The sequence below is a fragment of the Hyla sarda genome, chromosome 3, assembly GCF_029499605.1.
Source record: "Hyla sarda isolate aHylSar1 chromosome 3, aHylSar1.hap1, whole genome shotgun sequence".
In the NCBI taxonomy this organism is placed as follows: domain Eukaryota; kingdom Metazoa; phylum Chordata; class Amphibia; order Anura; family Hylidae; genus Hyla; species Hyla sarda.
Genome location: NC_079191.1, coordinates 5716227 through 5735209, shown reverse-complemented (window position 1 = coordinate 5735209; position 18983 = coordinate 5716227). Strand labels below are relative to the sequence as shown.

General features: G+C 44.5%; 1 non-coding gene across 1 annotated transcript; it reads left to right on the top strand.

Moving 5' to 3' along the window:
- Positions 1-16452: 16452 nt before the first annotated feature.
- Positions 16453-16534, top strand: TRNAS-AGA (transfer RNA serine (anticodon AGA)). Its single transcript has one exon. It is a non-coding gene; the product is annotated as a tRNA-Ser (tRNA).
- The last annotated feature ends 2449 nt before the right edge of the window (positions 16535-18983 follow it).

The window sequence follows — 18983 nt, the reverse complement described above, 5'->3', positions numbered from 1 at the left end:
GTCAATATATTCACAAAATATTGTGAATGCGAATATGGCCCCTGCTTCTCATCACTAGCCTCCAGCTGTTGCAAAACTACAACTCCCAGCATGCCCGGACAGCCGTTGGCTGTCCGGGCATGCTGGGAGTTGTAGTTTTGCAACAGCTGAGGGCACACTGGTTGGGAAACACTGGCTTAGTAAAAAAATAAAATGAGATTGTGTAAAAATTTGCGTCAAGTTTAACCCCTTAAGGACCAAGCCCATTTTAACCTTAAAGGGGTACTCTGGTGAAAAACGTTTATTTATTTATTTTTTAAATCAACTGGTGCCAGAAAGTTAAACAGATTTGTAAATTACTTCTATTAAAAAAATCTTAATCCTTCCTGTACTTACTAGCTGCTGAATACTACAGTGGAAATTATTTTCCGTTTGAAACACAGAGCTCTCTGCTGGCATCTCTGTCCATTTTTAGGAACTGTCCAGGGTAAAAGGAAATCCCCATAGCAAACATATGGTGTTCTGGACAGTTCTTAAAATGGACAGAGATGTCAGCAGAGAGCACTGTAGTTGTGATGTCAGCAGAGAGCTCTGTGTTTCAAAAAGAAAATAATTTCCTCTGTAGTATTCAGCAGCTAATAAGTACTGGAAGGATTAAGATTTTTTAATAGAAGTAATTTACAAATCTGTTTAACTTTCTGGCACCAGTTGATTTTTCACCGGAGTACCCCTTTAACCTCTTAAGGACCCAGGGCGTATGGATACGCCCTCACACCCTGGGCCTTAAGGACCCAGGGCGTATCCATACGCCCTGGCGTTTTCCGGTCCCTGCCGCGCGCCGGGCAGAGATCGGAAGCGGATGCCTGCTGAAATCCTTCAGCAGGCATCCAGGGCAAACGCCGAGGGGGGCCATGTAGGCCCCCCATGTCGGCGATCGTTGCAGATCACTAGGGAAATTGCCCCTGCGATCTGCAGCGTTACCGGGCTGATAGGGTCTCTGGGACCCGACCGCCCGGTAATTTTGCATGATCCCGGTTGTCACAGACAGGCAGGACCATGCTAAAGTATAGGAGCGAGGTGACAAGCCGGCCCCCTCCTCCGATCCCCTGCGATCCGTCACTTAGCTAACCGACCAATCGCAGGGGGGGGGCGGTTACTTCCTCCCGTCCTGCCCGGGCCCTGGAAGTCCGGAGAGGACGGGAGGAAGCCCTTGCTGGGAGTTGCAGTTTTGCAACATCTGGAGCTCCACAGTTTGGAGACCACTGTGCCCTTCCAGATGTTGCAAAACTACACATCCTCAGCATGCCCTTACTGTCCAGGCATGCTGGGAGTTGTAGTTCTGTAACATCTTGCCCTTCAGATGTTGCAGAACTACAACTCCCAGCATGCCTGGACAATTTTGGCATACTGGGAGTTGTAGTTTTGCAACATCTGGAAGGGCACAGATTGGGAACCACTGTATTAGTGGTCTGCAAACTGTAGTCCTCCAGATGTTGCAAAACTACAACTCCAAGCATGCTGGGAGTTGTAGTTCGGCAACATCTGGCTCTAAAGATGTTGCTGAACTACTACTCCCAGCATGCCTGAGAATGTTTGGGAGTAGTGATTTTGCAACATCTGGAGGCACACTGGTTGGGAAACATTGTCTGTTTCCTAACTCAGTGTTTCCCAACCCGTGTGCCTCCAGCTGTTACAAAACTATAACTACCAGCATGCACTGATAGACTGTGCATGCTGGGAGTTGTAGTTTTGCAACAGCTGGAGGTTCCCCCCCCCCCCCCTGTGAATGTAAAGGGTACATTCACATGGGCAGGGGGCTTACAGTGAGTATCAGGCTGCAAGTTTGCGATGCAGCAAATTTTGCGCGGCAGCACAAACGCGCAGCGGGAAACTCGCTGTAATCCCCCCCGCCCGTGTGACTGTACCCTAAAAGCACTACACTACACTACACTAACACAAAATAAAAAGTAAAAAACACTACATATACACATACCCCTACACAGCCCCCCTCCCCTCCCCAATAAAAATGAAAAACGTCTGGTACGCCACTGTTTCCAAAATGGAGCCTCCAGCTGTTGCAAAACAACAACTCCCAGTATTGCTGGACAGCCGTTGACTGTCCAAGCATGCTGGGGGTTTTGCAACAGCTGGAGGCTCCCTGTTTGGGAATCACTGGCGTAGAATACCCCTATGTCCACCCCTATGCAAATCCCTAATTGAGGCCTCAAATGCGCATGGCGCTCTCTCACTTCGGAGCCCTGTCGTATTTCAGGGCAACAGTTTAGGGCCACATATGGGGTATCGCCGTACTCGGGAGAAATTGCCTAACAAATTTTGGGGGGCTTTTTCTTCTTTCACCCCTTATGAAAAGGTGAAGTTGGGGTCTACACCAGCATGTTAGTGTAAAAAAATAAATTGTTTACACTAACATGCTGGTGTTGCCCTATACTTTTCATTTTGACAAGAGGTAAAAGGGAAAAAAGCCCCCCAAAATTTGTAATGCAATTTCTCCCGACTACGGAGATACCCCATATGTGGGCGCAAAGTGCTCTGGGGGCGCACAACAAGGCCCAGAAGGGAGAGTGCGCCATGTACATTTGAGGTGATATGCACAGGGGTGGCTGATTGTTACAGCAGTTTTGAAAAACGCAAAAAAAAAAAAAACACATGTGACCCCATTTCGGAAACTACACCCCTCACGGAATGTAATGAGGGGTGCAGTGAGAATTTACCCCCCACAGGTGTCTGACAGATCTTTGGAACAGTGGGCTGTGCAAATTAAAAATTTTGTACAGCCCACTGTTTCAAAGATCTGACTGACACCAGTGGGGGGTAAATACTCACTGTACCCCTTGTTACGTTCCTCAAGGGGTCTAGTTTCCAAAATGGTATGCCATGTGTTTTTTTTTTTTTTTCTCTCCTGGAACCATAGGGGCTTCCTAAATGCGACACGCCCCCCGAGCAAAATTTGCTCTCAAAAAGCCAAATATGACTCCTTCTCTTCTGAGCATTGTAGTTCGCCCGTAGTGCACTTCTGGTCAACTTATGGGGTACCTCCATACTCAGAAGAGATGGGGTTACAAATTTTGGGGGGTATTTTCTGCTATTAACCCTTGCAAAAATTTGAAATTTGGGGGGAAACACACATTTTAGTGAAATTTAATTTTATTTTTTTACATATGCAAAAGTTGTGAAACACATGTGGGGTATTAAGGCTCACTTTATTCCTTGTTACGTTCCTCAAGGGGTCTTGTTTCCAAAATGGTATGCCATGTGTTTTATTTTTGCTGTTCTGGCACCATAGGGGCTTCCTAAATGCAACATGCCCCCGAAAAAACATTTCAGAAAAACGTACTCTCCAAAATCCCCTTGTCGCTCCTTCGCTTCTGAGCCCTCTACTGCGCCCGCTGAACACTTTACATAGACATATGAGGTATGTGCTTACTCGAGAGAAATTAGGCTACAAATATAAGTATACATTTTCTCCTTTTACCCCTTGTAAAAATTCAAAAATTGGGTCTACAAGAACATGCGAGTGTAAAAAATGAAGATTGTGAATTTTCTCCTTCACTTTGCTGCTATTCTTGTGAAACACCTAAAGGGTTAAAAGGCTGACTGAATGTCATTTTGAATACTTTGTGGGGTGCAGTTTTTATAATGGGGTCATTTGTGGGGTATTTCTAATATGAAGACCCTTCAAATTCACATCAAACCTGAACTGGTCCCTGAAAAATAGTTTGGAAATTTTGTGAAAAATTGGAAAATTACTGCTGAACTTTGAAGCCTCTGATGTCTCCAAAAGTAAAAACTCGTCAATTTTATGATGCAAACATAATATATTGTATATAATATAATAATATAAAGATATCTCCTGTATGATGGTGACATAATATATTGTATATAATATAATAATATAAAGATATCTCCTGTATGATGGTGACATAATATATTGTATATAATATAATAATATAAAGATATCTCCTGTATGATTGCAATATAAAGTAGACATATTGTATATGTGAATAAAAACAATTATTTGGAATATACATTTTCCTTACAAGCAGAGACCATCAAAGTTAGAAAAATGCAAAATTTTAAAATTTTTCATAAAATTTTGGGATTTTTCACCAAGAAAGGATGCAAGTTACCAAAAAATGTTACCACTATGTTAAAGTAGAATATGTCACGAAAAAACAATCTCGGAATCAGAATGATAACTAAAAGCATCAGAGTTATTAATGTTTAAAGTGACAGTGGTCAGATGTGCAAAAAATGGCCGGGTCCTAAGGTGTAAAATGGCTGGGTCCAGGTTAAGGACCAGGCCAATTTTATTTTTGGATTTTTGTTTTTTCCTCCTCGCCTTTTAAAATCCTTAACTCCTTTATATTTCCATCTACAGACCCATGTAAGGGCTTGTTTTTTGCGAGACCAATTGTACTTTGTAATGAAACCTCTCATTTTACCATAAAATGTACGGCAAACCCAAAAACATTTTTTTAGGGAGGAAATTTAAATGAAAACCACAATTTTGCACATTTTGGGGGGGTTCGTTTTCACACTATACACTTTACGGTAGAAATAACGCGTTCTTTATTCTGTGGGTCAATATGATAAAAATGATCCCCATGGTTAGATACTTTTATATTTTTGTACCGCTTAAAAAAAAATCTAAAACTTTTTGTACAAAATCAGTAATCTAAAATCGCCCTATTTTGACCACCTATAACTTTTTCATTTTTTCCGTATATGGGGCAGTGTGAGGGCTCATTTTTTGCGCCGTCATCTTTACTTTTTATCGATACCACATTTGCATATATAAAACTTTTAGATAATTTTTTATTATTATTTTTTTTTTAATAAAATGTGACAAAAAAGCTGCATTTTGGGAATTTTTTACGTTTACGCCATTCACTGTACGGGATAATTAACATTATATTTTGATAGTTCGGACATTTACGCACGCGGTGATACCAAATATGTTTATAATAAAAATTACTCTTTTTGGGAATAAAATGGGAAAAACTGACAATTTTCATTGTTTTTGGAGGAGGGGATTTTTTACTTTTTTTAAAAAAAAATTTCAACTATTTTTTTACACTTTTTATGTCCCCATAGGGGACTATCTATAGGAATCATTTGATTGCTAATCCTGTTCAGTGGTATATATAGGACACAGCACTGATCAGTATTATCTGTGATCTTCTTGTATTGTCTGCTCGATCTCAGACCAGAGCAGGAGACCCCGGGAGACGGCCGGAGCCAGGTAAGGGGACCTCCGGCCGCCATGCTGGATGATCGGATCCCTGCGGCAGCGCTGCGGGCGATTCAATCATCCATTCAAAGTACCGCACTGCCGCAGATGCCGTGATCTGTATTGATCACGGCATCTGAGGGGTTAATGGCGGACATCCGCGCGATCGCGGATGTTGGCCATTACCGGCGGGTCCCCGTCTGCTACTATCAGCCGGAACCTGCCGTGTATAACGCGAGCACCGTTCCGATGCTCGCGGTCATACACAGGACGTAAATGTACGTCCTGGTGCGGGAAGTCCCGCCAGACCAGGACATACATTTACGTCCGTGGTCATTAAGGGGTTAAATGCCAGCTCTAAATACCTGTCCAGACTTTATTTTTTGCTCTGTGATTGGTCGCGGCGTACCGCATTGTAACCCCAACACCAAATGAGAATACAAATCAGTATGTGAAATATATATTTTTTATTAATGAAAAGAAATAAATTTAAAAATATGTACATAATAGACAGAATGAAATAAATATATATCAATCAATTTTATTCCATCTATTATGCACATATTTTTAGATTTCTGTCTTTTTATTAATAAAAATATATATTTCATACACTGATTTGGTGTTGGGGTTACACTGTGGTTCGCCTTTGGCGTTTGTAGGTTTATATATTGGTTGTCACGATTCGGCTTACAGGTTGTGGATCCTCTGTGTCAGCGAGGGATTGGCGTGGACCGTGCTGGTGGACCGGTTCTAAGAGGCTACTGGTGTTCACCAGAGCCCGCCGCAAAGCGGGATGGTCTTGCTGCGGCAGTAGCAACCAGGTCGTATCCACTAGCAACGGCTCAACCTCGCTGACTGCTGAGAAGGCGTGGGACAGAAGGACTAGGCAGAGGCAAGGTCAGACGTAGCAGAAGGTCGGGGCAGGCGGCAAGGTTCGTAGTCAAGATGGATAGCAGGAGTTCAGGTAACACAGGCTTTGGACAACACTAAACGCTTTCACTGGCACAAGGCAACAAGATCCGGCAAGGGAGTGCAGGGGCAGTGAGCAGATATAGCCAGGGAGCAGGTGGAAGCCAATTAAGCTAATTGGGCCAGGCACCACTCATTGGTGCACTGGCCCTTTAAGTCTCAGAGAGCCGGCGCGCGCGCGCCCTAGAGAGCGGAGCCGCGCGCGCCAGCACATGACAGCAGGGGACCGGGACGGGTAAGTGACTTGGGATGCGATTCGCGAGCGGGTGCGTCCCACTGTGCGAATCGCATCCCCGACGGCCATGTCAGTGCAGCGCTCCCGGTCAGCGGGACCGACCGGGGCGCTGCAGGGAGAGAGACGCCGTGAGCGCTCCGGGGAGGAGCAGGGACCCGGAGCGCTCGGCGTAACAGTACCCCCCCCCCTTAGGTCTCCCCCTTTTTTTGTCCGACAACTGCCTTACCTGGGACGAGGACACCGGGAGTGAATGGAGGGTTTCCTCAACGGCAGGCAGTACAGCAGGAGTGGGAATGGGGAGGGAGGGCAGAGGGCGAAGCCTGGCACGGGGCAGTGTGTCACCAGGACGGGGGCCATGAGGAGGCACTGAGGCTTGCCTGACGGGACTGGGAGGGGGGGGAGAGGCACTTCCTATGGCAAGCAGAGTCCCAGTTCTTGATCTCCCCGGTGGTCCAGTCAAGGGTGGGATAATGAAGCCGGAGCCATGGCAGACCGAGGAGGACCTCAGAGGTACAGTTGGGAAGGACAAAAAATTCAATCAATTCGTGATGGGGTCCAATGCACATTGAGAGGGGTTTAGTGCGGTAACGCACGGTGCAATCCAATCTAACTCCGTTGACCGCGGAAATGTAGAGCGGCTTGACGAGACGGGTCACCGGGATGCAGAATTCATTCACAAAAGAATCCAGAATAAAATTCCCAGAGGCACCAGAGTCCAAGCAGGCCACGGCTGAGAGGGAGGAGTTGGCTGAAGGAGAAATCCGCACGGGCACCGTGAGACGTGGAGAAGCAGACTTTGAACCAAGAGACGCCACACCCACGTGAGCTGGGTGCGTGCGTGCGTTTCCCAGACGTGGAGGACGAATAGGGCAATCCACCAAGAAATGCTCGGTACTGGCACAGTACAGACAAAGATTTTCTTCCCTACGGCGATTCCTCTCTTCCTGGGTCAGGCGAGACCGATCCACTTGCATGGCCTCCTCGGCGGGAGGCCCAGGCGTAGATTGCAACGGATACTGTGGGAGAGGTGCCCAGAGATCTAAGTCTTTTTCCTGGCGGAGCTCTTGATGTCTCTCAGAAAAACGCATGTCAATGCGGGTGGCCAAATGGATAAGTTCTTGCAGGTTGGCAGGAATCTCTCATGCGGCCAGCACATCCTTGATGCTACTGGATAGGCCTTTTTTAAAGGTCGCGCAGAGAGCCTCGTTATTCCATGATAATTCGGAAGCAAGAGTACGAAATTGGATGGCGTACTCGCCCACTGAAGAATTACCCTGGACCAGGTTCAGCAGGGCAGTCTCGGCAGAAGAAGCTCGGGCTGGCTCCTCGAAGACACTACAGACCTCAGCGAAGAAGGACTGGACTGTGGCTGTGGCAGGATCATTGCGGTCCCAGAGCGGTGTGGCCCAAGACAAGGCCTTTCCTGAAAGAAGGCTCACTACGAACGCCACCTTAGACCGTTCTGTAGGAAACAAGTCCGACAACATCTCCATATGCAGGGAACACTGAGACAGAAATCCACGGCAGAGTCTAGAGTCCCCATCAAATTTGTCCGGCAGGGACAAGCGGAGGCTAGGGGCAGCCACTCGCTGCGGAGGAGGTGCAGGAGCTGGCGGAGGAGATGGTTGCTGCTGTAGCAGAGGCAGAAGTTGCTGTAACATGGCGGTCAACTGCGACAGCTGCTGTCCTTGTTGGGCAATCTGCTGCGATTGCTGAGCGACCACCGTGGGAAGGTCAGCGAGACTTGGCAGCGGCACCTCAGCGGGATCCATGGCCGGATCTACTGTCACGATTCGGCTTACAGGTTGTGGATCCTCTGTGTCAGCGAGGGATTGGCGTGGACCGTGCTGGTGGACCGGTTCTAAGAGGCTACTGGTGTTCACCAGAGCCCGCCGCAAAGCGGGATGGTCTTGCTGCGGCAGTAGCAACCAGGTCGTATCCACTAGCAACGGCTCAACCTCGCTGACTGCTGAGAAGGCGTGGGACAGAAGGACTAGGCAGAGGCAAGGTCAGACGTAGCAGAAGGTCAGGGCAGGCGGCAAGTTTCGTAGTCAAGGTGGATAGCAGAAGTTCAGGTAACACAGGCTTTGGACAACACTAAACGCTTTCACTGGCACAAGGCAACAAGATCCGGCCAGGGAGTGCAGGGGAAGTGATGTGATATAGCCAGGGAGCAGGTGGAAGCTAATTAAGCTAATTGGGCCAGGCACCAATCATTGGTGCACTGGCCCTTTAAGTCTCAGAGAGCCGGCGCGCGCGCGCCCTAGAGAGCGGAGCCGCGCGCGCCAGCACATGACAGCAGGGGACCGGGACGGGTAAGTGACTTGGGATGCGATTCGCGAGCGGGTGCGTCCCGCTGTGCGAATCGCATCCCCGACGGCCATGTCAATGCAGCGCTCCCGGTCAGCGGGACCGACCGGGGCGCTGCAGGGAGAGAGACGCCGTGAGCGCTCCGGGGAGGAGCAGGGACCCGGAGCGCTCGGCGTAACATTGGTTCTTTTGTGGTTAACCCCTCGCTACTACTATTCCCATTTTTATTTGGAGCCATATATTTTAGGACTTTATAGGTATATATATAGGTACTTATACTTTATAGGTATATATAGGTACTTATACTTTATAGGTATATATAGGTACTTATACTTTATAGGTATATATAGGTACTTATACTTTATAGGTATATATAGGTACATATACTTTATAGGTATATATAGGTACATATACTTTATAGGTATATATATAGGTACTTATACTTTATAGGTATATATATAGGTACTTATACTTTATAGGTATATATAGGTACTTATACTTTATAGGTATATATAGGTACTTATACTTTATAGGTATATATAGGTACTTATACTTTATAGGTATATATAGGTACTTATACTTTATAGGTATATATAGGTACTTATACTTTATAGGTATATATAGGTATTTATATACTTTATAGGTATATATAGGTATTTATATACTTTATAGGTATATATAGGTATTTATATACTTTATAGGTATATATAGGTACATATAGGTACTTATACTTTATAGGTATATATAGGTACTTACACTTTATAGGTGTATATAGGTATTTATACTTTATAGATATATATAGGTATTTATATACTTTATAGGTATATATAGGTATTTATACTTTATAGGTATATATAGGTATTTATACTTTATAGGTATATATAGGTATTTATACTTTATAGGATATATATATATATATGGCTTTTCATTTTAGTCAATGTTTCACTTCTGATCTAAACGTAGTTAAATATTTTTTTTTGCAGTGGACTTTGATTTACATGCGACTTGCATATTGCGTTAAGACGGGGGCGGGGGGGGAACACAAAGCTTATACAAAAGCGCGAATAGTCACATCTGCCGGGAGCACACTTTCACAGACAACTTGTTTACCTCTTTGTGTTGGCGTTTTTGGTTTTGCATTTCTTTTGTAATGTAGATGTGTAAGGTAAATAAAGTTGTTATTAACCCCTTAAGGACCAGGGGGTTTTCAGTTTTTGCATTTTCGTTTTTTCCTCATCACCTTTTAAAAATCATAACCCTTTCAATTTTTCACCTAAAATTCCATATTATGGCTTATTTTTTGCGCCACCAATTTTGCTTTGCAGTGACATCAGTCATTTCACCAAAAAATCCACGGCAAAACGGAAAAAAAATTCATTGTGCGACAAAATTGAAGAAAAAATGCCATTTTGTGACTTTTGGGGGCTTCCGTTTCTACGCAGTAAATTTTTGGGTAAAAATTACACCTTATCTTTATTCTGTAGGTCCATACGGTTAAAATGATCCCCAACTTATATAGGTTTAATTTTGTCGTACTTTTGGAAAAAATCATAACTACATGCAGGAAAATGTATATGTTTAAAATTGTCATCTTCTGACCCCTGTAACTTTTTTTTTCCACGTATGGGGCGGTATGAGGGCTCATTTTTTGCGCCGTGATCTGAAGTTTTTATCGGTTCCATTTTTGTATTGATAGGACTTATTGATCGCTTTTTATTCATTTTTTCATGATATAAAAAGTGACCAAAAATGCGCTGTTTTGGACTTTGGAATTTTTTTGCGCGCACGCCATTGACCATGCGGTTTAATTAATTATATATTTTTGTAATTCGGACATTTCCGCACGCGGCGATACCACATATGTTTATTTTTATTTACACAGGTTTTTTTTATGGGAAAAGGGGGGTTATTATGAGAGGGGTTAAATGATCTTTATTCACTTTTTTTAAAAATTTTTTTGCAGTGTTATAGGTCCCATAGGAGACTATAACACTGCACACACTGATCTCTTATACTGATCATTGTTATCCCATAGGAGACTATAACACTGCACACACTGATCTCTTATACTGATCATTGTTATCCCATAGGAGACTATAACACTGCACACACTGATCTCCTATACTGGTCATTGTTATCCCATAGGGACCTATAACACTGCACACACTGATCTCTTATACTGATCATTGTTATCCCATAGGGACCTATAACACTGCACACACTGATCTCTTATACTGATCATTATTATCCCATAGGGACCTATAACACTGCACACACTGATCTCTTATACTGATCATTATTATCCCATAGGTGACTATAACACTGCACACACTGATCTCCTATACTGGTCATTGTTATCCCATAGGGACCTATAACACTGCACACACTGATCTCTTATACTGATCATTGTTATCCCATAGGGACCTATAACACTGCACACACTGATCTCTTATACTGATCATTGTTATCCCATAGGAGACTATAACACTGCACACACTGATCTCTTATACTGATCATTGTTATCCCATAGGAGACTATAACACTGCACACACTGATCTCTTATACTGATCATTATTATCCCATAGGAGACTATAACACTGCACACACTGATCTCTTATACTGATCATTGTTATCCCATAGGAGACTATAACACTGCACACACTGATCTCCTATACTGGTCATTGTTATCCCATAGGGACCTATAACACTGCACACACTGATCTCTTATACTGATCATTGTTATCCCATAGGGACCTATAACACTGCACACACTGATCTCTTATACTGATCATTATTATCCCATAGGGACCTATAACACTGCACACACTGATCTCTTATACTGATCATTATTATCCCATAGGTGACTATAACACTGCACACACTGATCTCCTATACTGGTCATTGTTATCCCATAGGGACCTATAACACTGCACACACTGATCTCTTATACTGATCATTGTTATCCCATAGGGACCTATAACACTGCACACACTGATCTCTTATACTGATCATTGTTATCCCATAGGAGACTATAACACTGCACACACTGATCTCTTATACTGATCATTGTTATCTCATAGGGACCTATAACACTGCACACACTGATCTCTTATACTGATCATTGTTATCCCATAGGAGACTATAACACTGCACACACTGATCTCTTATACTGATCATTGTTATCCCATAGGGACCTATAACACTACACACACTGATCTCTTATACTGATCATTATTATCCCATATGGACCTATAACACTGCACACACTGATCTCTTATACTGATCATTGTTATCCCATAGGGACCTATAACACTGCACACACTGATCTCTTATACTGATCATTATTATCCCATAGGGACCTATAACACTGCACACACTGATCTCTTATACTGATCATTATTATCCCATAGGTGACTATAACACTGCACACACTGATCTCCTATACTGGTCATTGTTATCCCATAGGGACCTATAACACTGCACACACTGATCTCTTATACTGATCATTGTTATCCCATAGGGACCTATAACACTGCACACACTGATCTCCTATACTGGTCATTGTTATCCCATAGGGACCTATAACACTGCACACACTGATCTCTTATACTGATCATTGTTATCCCATAGGGACCTATAACACTGCACACACTGATCTCTTATACTGATCATTGTTATCCCATAGGAGACTATAACACTGCACACACTGATCTCTTATACTGATCATTGTTATCCCATAGGGACCTATAACACTGCACACACTGATCTCTTATACTGATCATTATTATCCCATAGGGACCTATAACACTGCACACACTGATCTCTTATACTGATCATTGTTATCCCATAGGGACCTATAACACTGCACACACTGATCTCTTATACTGATCATTATTATCCCATAGGGACCTATAACACTGCACACACTGATCATTATTATCCCATAGGTGACTATAACACTGCACACACTGATCTCCTATACTGGTCATTGTTATCCCATAGGGACCTATAACACTGCACACACTGATCTCTTATACTGATCATTGTTATCCCATAGGGACCTATAACACTGCACACACTGATCTCTTATACTGATCATTGTTATCCCATAGGAGACTATAACACTGCACACACTGATCTCTTATACTGATCATTGTTATCTCATAGGGACCTATAACACTGCACACACTGATCTCTTATACTGATCATTGTTATCCCATAGGAGACTATAACACTGCACACACTGATCTCTTATACTGATCATTATTATCCCATAGGGACCTATAACACTGCACACACTGATCTCTTATACTGATCATTATTATCCCATAGGTGACTATAACACTGCACACACTGATCTCCTATACTGGTCATTGTTATCCCATAGGGACCTATAACACTGCACACACTGATCTCTTATACTGATCATTGTTATCCCATAGGAGACTATAACACTGCACACACTGATCTCTTATACTGATCATTGTTATCCCATAGGAGACTATAACACTGCACACACTGATCTCCTATACTGATCATTATTATTCCATAGGAGACTATAACACTGCACACACTGATCTCTTATACTGATCATTGTTATCCCATAGGGACCTATAACACTGCACACACTGATCTTATACTGATTATTGTTATCCCATAGGAACCTATAACACTGCACACACTGATCTCTTACACTGATCATTGTTATCCCATAGGAGACTATAACACTGCACACACTGATCTCTTATACTGATCATTGTTATGCCATAGGAGACTATAACACTGCACACACACTGATCTCTTATATTGATCATTGTTATCCCATAGGAGACTATAACACTGCACACACTGATCTCTTATACTTATCATTGTTACCCCATAGGGGACTATAACACTGCACACACTGATCTCTTATACTGATCATTGTTATCCCATAGGAGACTATAACACTGCACACACTGATCTATTATACTGATCATTGTTACCCCAAAGGAGACTATAACACTGCACACACTGATCTCTTATACTGATCATTGTTATCCCATAGGAGACTATAACACTGCATACACTGATCTCTTATACTGATCATTGTTATCCCATAGGAGACTATAGCACTGAACACACTGATCTCTTATACTGATCAGTGTTATAGTCTCCTATGGGATAACAATGAACACACTGATCTTTTACATTGATCAGTGGTTTCTCATAAGAAACCACTGATCGATGATTCTGCCACTTGACTGCTCATGCCTGGATCTCAGGCACTGAGCAGTCATTCGGAGATCGGACAGCGAGGAGGCAGGTAGGGCTCCTCCGGCTGTCTTGTAAGCTGTTCCGGATGCCGCGATTTCGCCGCGGCGATCCTGAACAGCCCCCTGAGCTAACCGGCATGGTTTTACTTTCACTTTAGATGCGGCGTTCAACTTTGAACGCCGCGTCTAAAGGATTAATAGCGCGCGGCACTGCGATTAATGCAGCCGTGGCCCTGCGTTATAGATCGGGAGCGGACTCATGACGTACACGTACGTTATGGGTCCTTAAGAGGTTAATTAACAATATTTTTTTTTATAGTTCGGTAATTACCGCACGCGGATGTTTATTTTTATTTACACAGTTATTTTTTTTAAATGGGAAAAGGGGGGTGATTCAAACTTTTATTAGGGAAGGGGATAAATGATCTTTATTAACTTTTTTTCACACTTTTTTTGTAGTGTTATAGCTCCCTCTAGTGGCTATAACACTGCACACACTGATCTTCTACACAGATCACTGGCATTCATTAACATAGTAATGGTCAGTGTTATCTGCAATCGATTGCTCAAGCCTAGATTTCAGGCTTGGACCAATCAATCGTCGATCAGACGCACCAGAGGCAGGTAATGGACCCCAACCCCAACCCACCGGGTTTAAACCCTGCTAACAGGATCAGGGAGTACAGGTACGCCCTCGGTCCTTAAGTACCATGCGCCAGGGCATACCTGTACACCTTTCATCCTGGACAAGTTAATAAAGTGAAAGTGGCTTCAAATTTTCCTGATCTTTAACTGTTATGTTGAAGTTGTTTCTAGTTATGGTGACATTTGTGGTAAAGGTAAGTGCTGGAGGGATTTATCCTGCTACAAAAAAAATTATAAAAATTTGCCAGAATTTATCACCAACAAAAGCCCTGAGAGGGCGACACAGAGGCCGAGGGAATGGACAGAAGTGACGGCGGACGGGTGGAGTGAAGTCGTTTCCCGGGTGGTTTGTTGGCTGCTCCACATTTTTCATACTTCGTGCACCTGTTCGATAGATTTGGGGCAGGTACATCAAATACACCACAACTAAAAACAGCGCCAAAAAGCCTCCGCACAGCGCACACATAACTTCCCCCATAGTCTGTGTGTATCCCGAACCTTCACCAGGCTCCTTCCCCCACACTCCTCTTCCTCTATTCAGGGTTATGTTCTCCAGAGATAAAACAATCGTCCTCACTGCTCCCCCTGCTGCTGGTATAGATCATGACAACAACCAGAGGGTAGTTATGCCTCCCCTCTCCTCTCTTTCTCCTGCCATCCTCCCCCCCCCACCTCATCTTCCCCTTCTGCCCTATTCCTCTTCTCCTTCTAATCCTCCTCCCCCTCTTCCTGCCCTACTCCTCTTCTCCTTCTCATCCTCCTCCTGCCCTACTCCTCCTCCTTCTCATCCTCCTCCTGCCCTACTCCTCTTCTCCTTCTCATCCTCCTCCTGCCCTACTCCTCTTCTCCTTCTTATCCTCCTCCTGCCCTACTCCTCTTCTCCTTCTCATCCTCCTCCTGCCCTACTCCTCTTCTCCTTCTCATCCTCCTCCTGCCCTACTCCTCTTCTCCTTCTCATCCTCCTCCTGCCCTACTCCTCTTCTCCTTCTCATCCTCCTCCTGCCCTACTCCTCTTCTCCTTCTCATCCTCCTCCTGCCCTACTCCTCTTCTCCTTCTCATCCTCCTCCTGCCCTACTCCTCTTCTCCTTCTCATCCTCCTCCTGCCCTACTCCTCTTCTCCTTCTCATCCTCCTCTTCTCTTCCTGCCCTCCTCCCCTCTTCCTCCTCTTTACTTCCCCTCCTCTTCTCTAGTCTTTCCTCTCCTTTACAGACAGAAGCAGAGTGGCGCAGCGGAAGCGTGCTGGGCCCATAACCCAGAGGTCGATGGATCGAAACCATCCTCTGCTAAGTGCTCTCTTTTACTTTTTCCACCATTGTAATTTCCCAGAAGTCTCCTGGGATTAGGGTTTGTGTTTTTGGGCAAAAGATAAGGGGACAGAGGCCCAAATCATCGTCCGTTCTTTTCTGTCTTAGTCAGTTTCAGTAGACAAAACCTGCAGCCCCCTCCCCCGACTCCAGTGACTGGAATCTATCTCATTTTTCTTCTATCCTTAGATCAGTGTTTCGCAACCAGGGTGCCTCCAGCTGTTGCAAAACGACTCCCAGCATGCCCAGACAGCCATTGGCTGTCCAGGAATGCTGGAAGTTGTAGTTTTACAACAGCTGGAGGCACCCTGGTTGGGAAACACTGCCACAGACCTTAGTTTGAGTCTCCTGCCCCCCCCCCCCCCCCCCCCCAGACTCTATTAGTGACATTAACTCTGTCATTGCCAGACTCCCTTAGACGGTCTCCTTCGTGTTTGTGCTCTATGATCTGGTGACAGTGGCGCAGCCTGGAGGAGGCTGAGATCAGCATGTACGACATCAGGTAGTCGTGGCCGAGTGGTTAAGGCGATGGACTAGAAATCCATTGGGGTCTCCCCGCGCAGGTTCGAATCCTGCCGACTACGAGGATATTTTTAGTTTACAAAAGAATTTTAAAAAAAGCTGTAAAACTCCAGAGGTGACCGACAGGTATAAGGACGGGGGACATCACCTTATTACTGGGTCTATAGGTGCCGACTCCTCAGCCCCACCCAGCATTAACCCCTTCCTGGGCAGTACACTGCCTTAACCCCTTCCTGGGCTGTACACTGCCTTAACCCCTTCCTGGGCTGTACACTGCCTTAACCCCTTCCTGGGCTGTACACTGCCTTAACCCCTTCCTGGGCTGTACACTGCATTAACCCCTTCCTGGGCTGTACACTGCCTTAACCCCTTCCTGGGCTGTACCATATGTAAACCCCTTCATGGGCTGTACACTGCCTTAACCCCTTCCTGGGCTCTACACTGCCTTAACCCCTTCCTGGGCTGTACCATATGTAAACCCCTTCCTGGGCTGTAAACTGATTTAAACTCTTGCTGGGCTGTATATTATCTTAACCCCTTCCTGGGCTGTGTATTACCTTAACCTCTTCCTGCACTGTATATTACCTTAGATGTTTGGTATAGTGATGGCGCAGACACAAGAGTATTTCGCGGCGGCTGTAATCTATAGCTGACACTTTACAGCCGGTTTTGGTATTATAGTATTAGACTTGCTAATAGGGATCAGTATAACAGGAAAGTATAGAAGGAATTAACCCTTTCCCCATTTGCCACGTTTGTAACTCTTCTAAGGTTATATTTACACACCAGAATTTCCCCATGGATTTCCACATTGAAATCTACATGAAAATTCTGCATGTGTTTATAGCCGAGTAACTTCAATGGGATTCTGCACTCCCATTCACACTGCAGAATTTTCGCTGCGGACAAACATGTCTGATATTGTCCGATATTTTTTGGGGAATTCTGCTTCAGAAGCTCATTCAATGTCAAATTTCAGAATCAAATTCACTCGGAAGTCGCGCAGATTCCATATGCAGTTTAACTTTGTCAATGAATATAGGCACTTTTTTTCTTGTACTGTTTATTCATGCGGAAATTCTGCATTGAAAGATGCGGAATTCTGGACAAATTATTGCGGCCACGGAATTCACTCATCTATGTGGAATTTCTGCCGGATGTACATAGCCTCAGAGATATAACTCCTTCCCCACATATAGAGCCATAAGGGCTTGTTGTTTGCAGGGCTAATTGTTCTGTTAAATACACCCTCAATTTATCATAAAATATAATGCAAAACAGAATAAAAAATGTGTGGGCTGAAAGATAAAAAAAAAAAAACACCTGCACATTTTTAGAGGTTTAGTTTTTGTGTTGTTATTGCTTCAGTAAAACTAATATGTTGTTATCTTTATTCCACAGATCAATACAATTACACTGATATCATTGGCAGACACCAGAAATCTTAACCCTTCTGCCAGAACCAGGTTGAGTCACGAATGCAACCCCCCCCCCCCCCACAAGGGTTCCGACACTGGGACCCCCGTGATCTTGGTACGGTCCCCGGCATTCTGTGCTGGGGCACTGCCTTCGAGGCAGAGATGTGACAGCCATGTCCCCTTGTGATGTCACACCACACCCCCTCCTATAGACATGAATGGAGGAGGCGTGGCGTGACATCACAAGGTGGCGTGGCAGTGATGTCACATCTTGGAGGCAGTGCCCGGCATAGAATGCCGGGGGCTGCACTGACATCACGAGGGTCCCAGCGGCGGGACCCCTGCGATCAGACATCTTATCCCCTATCCTTTGGTTAGGAAATAAGATGCATAAGGCCGGAATACCCCTTTAATACCCCTGAGAGGAACACCGCCAGGCTTGGTATTATATGATGAAAGATGACATACCTGTGCGCCCAAGTTATCTCCATGATGACCACTCGGACATGAACACTTGGTACAGGCCCTGATGAACTGGACATTCTCTCTCACAGTAGAAGCATATCCCCTTGTTCCTGTGTATCCTCTTGTGCTCTTCCGGGCTCAAGGTGGTACCAATCAGTATGGGTTATACCTCGGGCACAGGTGGGTTAACAGGCAAGAAAGAAGGAACAGAGAGGAGAGCTGGGAGCACCACATAATTCCCGTCTACATTCACAAAAAAATCACAGAACTGGATAATTTTTAGTGTCCAACAAAATCACTAATCACCGAAAAAAACACTAAAACATAACTTTTAATGGACATAATGTTAAAGAAAAACCCCCACAGTGTTCTCAAAAATGGAGATAAAAAATACCGGATCTATGGATGGCGATCCTTGATAAGATTAGTACTTTTCACCAAAATATGCCACAAAAAATGCTCCTCTGGTTGGGAGACTTGCCAGATAGAAGGAAATACAGTTATAGTCTCTATAGGATAGGTGGGGTACAGGTATGTGAGGGGGGATAAGGGGGGGGGGACCTAGGGTGGTTGGAGGCCGGAAGATGTAGAGGCCACTACCTATATAACCCTAGGACTCGAACGCTAT